Source organism: Dermacentor variabilis, chromosome 8, assembly GCF_050947875.1.
Source record: "Dermacentor variabilis isolate Ectoservices chromosome 8, ASM5094787v1, whole genome shotgun sequence".
Classification (NCBI taxonomy): domain Eukaryota; kingdom Metazoa; phylum Arthropoda; class Arachnida; order Ixodida; family Ixodidae; genus Dermacentor; species Dermacentor variabilis.
The window spans coordinates 24,058,799-24,066,632 of NC_134575.1; positions in this window are offsets into that span (position 1 = coordinate 24,058,799).

A 7,834-nucleotide genomic window follows, 5' to 3' on the forward strand; every position below is an offset into this window, starting at 1 on the left:
GGAACTTCAAGCCATCCACGACGCTGTGCAAGATGCGACATCTAAGCTGCCTACCATCAAGCAACTAGATATCTTCACTGATTCTTTAGCGGCTATCCAGGAACTCAAGAAGGTTGATAAGGCGATGGAAATCTGCGAGACAATACACACTATGAATAGTAAGACATCCACTTGCGTCAAGGTACACTGGATTCAAGGCCATTCAGCGAACCCTCACAACATTGCTGCTGACCAGCAGGCACACTGCCATCCTAATCCTGATCCTCCACCTATTCCCCTCCCACCCCAACCCCGTAACTCGCTGCGAGCCCGTAAAAATGTTCTCCGGCAGGACACACGCGCTCTTATCCCACCGTGTGTCTGCTCCCTCCCCCTTCACCTTACTAGGGCGGAGGAAGTTGTGCTTAGGAGGCTTCGGGCCGGGGTGGCCCTTACACCGGCTGTTGTCTCAAGGTGGAACTGGTCGCATTTACCACTGGGTGCTACGTGTCCATACTGCTCCGTTCCTGTGGTGGAATCAGATGCATACCACCTAATATGGACATGTACGGGTTTACAATCGGAACGCTCGCGTCTCCTACTGGAAGCCGGCCTCCGCTACAGTGTGACAACCAGCTATGACCGCTGGATACATGACAACAGATTCCACAAAACAATGCTCCAATTCATACACAACACAGGCCTCACAGCACACATATAATACACATATACAGTCCAAGAATTATGCCTTAAGGGCAAGCCTTATCGCAATAAAAAAAAAAAAAAAAGTTCCATATCCCTTCGTCACACCGGACGAGAATATTATTGAGGGCCATGCTAAGGGCTACTAGATCGTCTGTTTAGTCATCTCCACGTAGTCATCTCCAAATAAGCAAGTGCTTACGGGTTAGTTAATAACCATGATCAAATGAAAAGTTGACAGTCGGTTTAGCATACGCTAAAGAGGATGAAAGCGAAAGTCTGCGTGCTCGCGTGGCATTGATTACGTTACTTGACATCTTCATTCGAACACGTTGTTATGTCCTATTACTCGTTTTCTCCCACCAAAGGTCGTGGGTAGTAGCGCGCTCAATAGCAAGACTAAGAAATTGAACGGTCATCATATCATAAAGGTGCTTGTTGCATGGCTAATTGTTGAAATCGTTTGTTTCACCTTTTTTATAGATTACTGGCGCACTAGCAATTTTTAATTCCCCAGGAAAGGTACTGGTAGACATTATTATGTTACGAATATGAGACAGAGGGTTATAAATAAGATGGGCGATTGCTTTAATCGGTTGAGCCTTTATCTGACCGTCGTTGCATGCACTTCCATTTTTTTTTATTTATGTAGCAGGTTGTACACTTCCGTTTCAGTAGCGGGAACGAAAAATATTGAGTCTTTAATATTTTTAACAGATTGCAAATTGTAGCCGCAGTTATTTGTAGCAAAAGCAGCAGAGTGCCCAGCGTTTAAAAAGTGCTGGTTAAACTTGTTAGCAAATTCTATTCTTGCGCATGGTGTACCACTTATTGTGAGTTCGAGTATCTTATTCCCTCCATTCTTTGATGTCCAGTTATTAAATTTTTGTCAGTATTTTTCCGAGTCTTCTATATTAGAAATATTTTGGTCATAATATGTGATGCGTGCCCGCTTAATGTGAGATCTTAGTTTGTTCCTGATGATCCTAAATTTTTCTAAAAATTCTATACGCACTGTTTTTATGAATAGGGCGAAGAGCGTGTCCAGATATCGTATTCTGTTTAAAAATGTGCTGTCAATCAATGGTTTCCGCGATTTGGTTCCTCTTTTTCGTTTTAGTGATGGTAAATACGGTGGCATAAATATCTTTAATTTTTTAATTAAATAAGCTGTATGCAGTCATGGAGTAGTTGTTTTGCAGTACCTCGTCCCAGTCTAGTACGGAAACTAAGCTCTGAAATACTGCAATTTTAGCGTTATCAATTTTCCCGTATGTAATGTTTGCACATGGCGAAGGCTTGGGCTCCAACTTGCTTGTTGGAAAAATAATAATTAAGGGCAAGTGGTTGCTAATAGAGGACACCAAGACACCCGCTTCTAATTTGTTATTGTTAAGAGAGGGGTCAAGCGCAGATTGACAAGCTGCCGTGATCCTTGTATGTACGTGTGTTACATTTTCGCAGCCGTATGAAAAAAAACGGTCAAGAAGCTTTTGTTTGCTGGGGCCTCACCCAGAAAGAAGCTTTTGTTTTCTGGGTTTGCTGGAGCTCACCGTAGTGAACAACAGGCATGTGAATTAGCGTACAGTATTCCAGCCCACTTTCTAAGGATTCAATAAAGGCGCTAACTGAACCGGATGGAGTCCGGTACGGGACTATTATTATAATGCGGACACATCTAATCATTATGGATCGGTAATGATCACTTATCAAACATTGAAATATGCCTTGCTGCGGACGTAAATGGCAATACCGCCTCCTTATATATATATATATCTATATATATATATATATATATATATATATATATATATATATATATATATATATATATATATATATAATATAATATAAACGAGAAGAGAGGGGGTTAGCCGAGGGTCCCGATTTTTGTTAGTCATTTTTATAAGAAGCCAACAAACACTGACACCCTGACACCAAGGACAACATAGGGGAAATTACTTGTGCTTAATAAATGAAATAAAGAAGCGATAAATTAATGGAAATTAAAGTGGATGAAAAAACAACTTGCCGCAGGTGGGAACCGAACCCACAACCTTCGCATATATATATATATATATATATATATATATATATATATATATATATATATATATATATATATATATATATATATATATATAATGTATTATTCGGAATGCAGAATTGCAGTTGCATCGGGTTAAATTTACAGGGTAGCAATTGCCCGAAAACCAAGTTTAAGTGCAAGCCAGAGTATAAAACCAGTGTTCTCATGAATCCATGAGCATTTCGATGATATGACTCTCGTGGCCTAAACTTCTCGCATTTAAGTGAAGCCGGGAATGAGGCTTGTTATTGCATCGCTTCGTGCAACGCTTGAAAGAATCAGTGTTGTAGTAGCTGCCCATCGTACTTCCCATGCTTCAAAAGAAGCGTGAATAAAGATTAGCTAGCTCATCGAATTTTCTCAAGATCGTCCGTTGGGCTGATTCTGATGACGCGGTCACTGGGGCTGCGACGTACGAATATTTTACCGTTTTTCACCCATGAAAACTGGTACTCTTTTCCTGCGGCTCTCGATCGCATCATCCAAAACAGCTTTTTTGTTCTGCGCTGTAAAGCTTCCGTTTACGAAGATTTTTGTTCTTGCTCTCCTTTGTTCCGATCTCTTTTCGTGCCAAGCAATCTTGATGCGGCGGGAGGAAAAACGAACGTGTACGGGAGCTCTTCTGTAAGTTTTCCCACCGTCTGCCTTATCAGGCGTATGCCTAACACTCAGCCGGGTGCGCAGTCTCAATGTCCGTTGCTGAAAGTTGTGGCAGCTTGAGGTCATTTGCTGGGCAATGAAGTTTCTGACAGGCCGCCATTGGAATCTGAACCTGGAAACGTTTAACGCTAGAACGTTGTCTAGTGACGCGAGTGTAGCAGTGCTATTGGAGGAATTAGAGGGCAGTAAATGCGATATAGTAGGGCTCTGTGAAGTTAGGAGGACAAAAGAAACATATACAGTGCTAAAAAACGGGCATGTCCTGTGCTACCGGGGCTTAGGGGAGAGACGAGAACTAGGATTCGGATTCCTGATTAATAAGAAATATAGATGGTAACGTAGATGAATTCAACAGCATGAACGAGAGGGTGGCAGGTCTTGTTGTGAAACTTAATAAGAGGTAGAAATTGAAAGTCGTACAGGTCTACACCCCTACATCCACTCATGATAACCAGGTAGTCGAAAGCTTCTATGAAGACATGGAATCGGTGATGGGTAAAGTCAAAACAAAATACACATTACTGATGGGCGAATTCAATGCCCGGGTAGGCAAGGAGCAGGCTGGCGACAAGTCAGTGGGGGAATATGGCATAGGCTCTAGGAATAGCAGGGGAGAGTTATTAGTAGAGTTCGCAGAACAGAATAATATGCGGATAATAAATACTTTCTTCTGCAAGCGGGATAGCCGAAACTGGACGTGGAGGAGTCCGAATGGCGAGACTAGAAATGAAATAAGGCTTTGTACTCTGCGCTAACCCTGGCATCGTACAAGATGTGGACGTGCTCGGCAAGGCGCGCTGGAGTGACCATAGAATGGTAAGAACTCGAATTAGCCAAGACTTGAGGAAGGAACGGAAGAAACTGGTACATAAGAAGCCGATTTATTTTTTTTATTTATTTAGAACATACTGCAGGCCTACAGTAGGCCCAAGCAGGAGGGGCGAATACATAATATATGCAGAAATTACAGGATTAGCAAAATTGAAAATGTTAAATACAAGTTGTAACACAAAATACAGCAATAAATACAAGGCTCAGATGCAAAATACAAAAAGCAAACGTAGAAATAAATGGCTCTCAAATTAAATGCTGTGAAGAAAACATTGAGTCAAAAGAATCAGCCCTGGTTAAAAGATCTGGCGGACACCTGTTACACTCCTCGATGGTGCGTGGAAAAAATGAGTATTTAAAGGCGCTAATCCTGGCACTGTAAGGGGTTAATGATTGAGCATGATGATTTCGTGTTTGGCGCGTAGTGTTAGGTTTAAGGAAGGGGTCTGCATTCATAGACAGTTTATGGTTTTTTAGTAAGAAAAGTAATTTCAGTCTTTGAATTTTCCGGCGCAGCTGTAATGTTTCAATACCGTGAGTTCGCATGAGTGTCGTTGGTGAGTCAGTTACACGATACTTTGAAAAAATAAAACGGACGGCTTTGCATTGAATCATTTCAAGGGCCTCGATGTTACGTTTAGTGTAGGGATCCCAGACGGTGCACGCATATTCTAGTGATGGCCTTATTATTGAAAAGTAGGTTAATTTTTTAAGTTCAGGTGGGGCAAGTTTTAGTTTATGTCTAAGAAAGCAGAGTTTACGAAAGGCTGAGGAGCATACGTTTGATACATGTTTATTCCAGCTAAGGTTTTTCGTTATTGTAACTCCTAGATACTTGTACTCGCTGATTTCGGTCAGAAGGTGAGATGAAATATTGTAAGGAAATGAGAAGGAAGCCTTTTTGTTAGTTATCGTCATGTATACTGTTTTCTCTAAATTTAGCTTCATGTCCCATTTATTACACCATGTATGTATGTTCTGAAGATTGGAGTTTAGTAAAACTTGATCATCTTGGCAAGTAATTTGGTGAAATAAAACGCAGTCATCTGCAAATAATCTAATTTGAAAGGGGGTAGTTATAACGTTAGTAATGTCATTGATATATATCAAAAAGAGGAGAGGTCCGAGGACGCTTACCTGTGGGACGCCTGAAGGGACCGGCAGGTGGTTTGAATAGCAATCATCAATACAAACAAATTGTGTGCGGTGAGAAAGGTATGAGGAAATCCAACGAATTATGAAATTAGGAAGACCAATAAGTTCAAGTTTCTAAATTAGTTTGGCATGAGAAATAACATCAAAGGCTTTGCTGAAGTCTAAAAAAATAACATCCATTTGACCAGCGCTATTTAGTACACTTGCAAAAGTATGAATGACAGAAGTTAGCTGAGTGACAGTGGAAAAGCCTTTTCGAAACCCGTGCTGATGGGGGGTAAGTTCCTTGTCATCGTTTAGAAATGTAGTTATGTAGTTAGCTATGATATGCTCAGCAAGTTTGCAACATGTGGAAGTTATTGATATGGGACGATAATTAGCAATCAAGGCAGGATCACCCTTTTTCAGCACGGGCACAATCCGCGCTTTCCTCCAGTCGGAAGGAACGTTTCCTCTTTCAAATGATTTGCGGAAAATAACAACCAGGAACTCTGTGATGGCTTCTGCATAACGGCGCAAAAAAATATTTGGTATCCCGTCAGGTCCAGCGGACGCTTTAGTTTTGAGGTTGAGTAGCATGGAGAATACGCCAGATGAAGAAACAATGTCGGGGGTCGAGTTGGGAGACATGGTACTGGGTTGAACAAATAAACCATGATGGGAAAACACACTCTGAAAATACTTATTGAATGCCTCAGAGATTTGCGATTTATCACCAAGCTGCACACCTTGACTTGAAATGCGCGTAATTGTTTTTTTCTTTTTCGATAAAAATTTCCAGAACTTATGAGGTGAGTCACGAAGAAAATTTGGCAGGCTATACTGAAAGTAATTTTGTTTAGCCTGGCGCAAAGCGCTTGTGAAGTTAGCCTGATGTATTTTAACTATACTTCGACAGGCACCCCCACGCTTCAGTCGTTTGATTTTTCTTTTCAAATGTATTATTTCTCGCGTGATCCAAGGAGTTTTTTTACACGTTTTCTTTGTTCTAGTTCGTACCGATCAATGAGTTAGCGGTAAGAGGGAAAATAGAGGAATTCCGGATCACGCTACAGAACAGGTATCCGGCTTTAACTCAGGAAGAGGACCTTAGTGTTGAAGATATGAACGACAATCTTATGGGTATCATTAAGGAGTGTGCAACAGAAGTCGGTGGTAACTCCGTTAGACAGGATCCCAGTAAGCTATCGTAGGAGACGAAAGATGTGATCAAGAAACGCCAATGTATGAAAGCCTTTCACCCTACAGCTAGAATAGAACTGGCAGAACTTTCCAAGTTAATCAACAAGCGTAAGACCGCTGACATAAGGAAGTATAATATGGATATAATTGAACATGCTCTCAGGAACGGAGGGACCCTAAAAGCAGTGAAGAAGAAACTAGGAATAGGCAAGAATCAGATGTCTGCGTTAAGAGACAAAGCCGGCAATATTATTTCTAAAATGGATGAGGTAGTTCAAGTGGCTGAGGAGTTCTGTAGAGATATAAACATTACCTGTGGCACCCACGACGATAATGGAAGAGAGACTAGTCTAGAGGAATTTGAAATCCCACAAGTAACGCCGGAAGAAGTAAAGAAAGCCTTGAGAACTATGCAGAGGGGGAAGGCAGCTGGGGAAGATCAGGTAAGAGCAGATTTGTTGAAGCATGGTGGGCAGATTGTTCTAGAAAAACTGGCCACCCTGTATACGCAATGCCTCATGACTTCGAGCGTATTGGAATCATGGAAGAACGCTAACATAATCAACCCATAAGAAAGGGGACGCCAAAGACTTGAAAAGTTATAGACCGATCAGCTTACTGTCGTTTGCCTACAAAGTATTTACTAAGGGAAAGCGCAAATAGAATCAGGAACACCTTAGACTTCTGTCAACCAAAGGAACAGGCAGGATTCCGTAAAGGCTACTCAACAATAGACCATATTCACACTATCAATGAGGTGATAGAGAATTGTTCGGAACATAACCAACCCTTATATATAGCTTTCATTGATTATGAGAAAGTGTTTGATTCTGTCGAAACCTCAGCAGTCATGGACGCATTACGGAATCAGGGCCGTATGTAAAAATACTTAAAGATATCTATAGCGGCTCCACAGCCACCGTAGTCCTGCATAAAGAAAGCAACAAAATCCCAATAAAGAAAGGCTTCAGGCAGGGAGATACGATCTCTCCAATGCCATTCACAGCGTGTTTGCAGGAGGTATTCAGAGACCTGGATTGGGAAGAATTGGGGATAAGAGTTAATGGAGAATACCTTAGTAACTTGCGATTCGCCGATGATATTGCCTTGCTTAGTAACTCAGGGGACCAATTGCAATGCATTCTCACTGACCTGGAGAGGCAGAGCAAAAGTGTGGGTCTAAAAATTAATCTGCTGAAAACTAAAGTAATGTATAACAGTCTCGGAACAGAACAG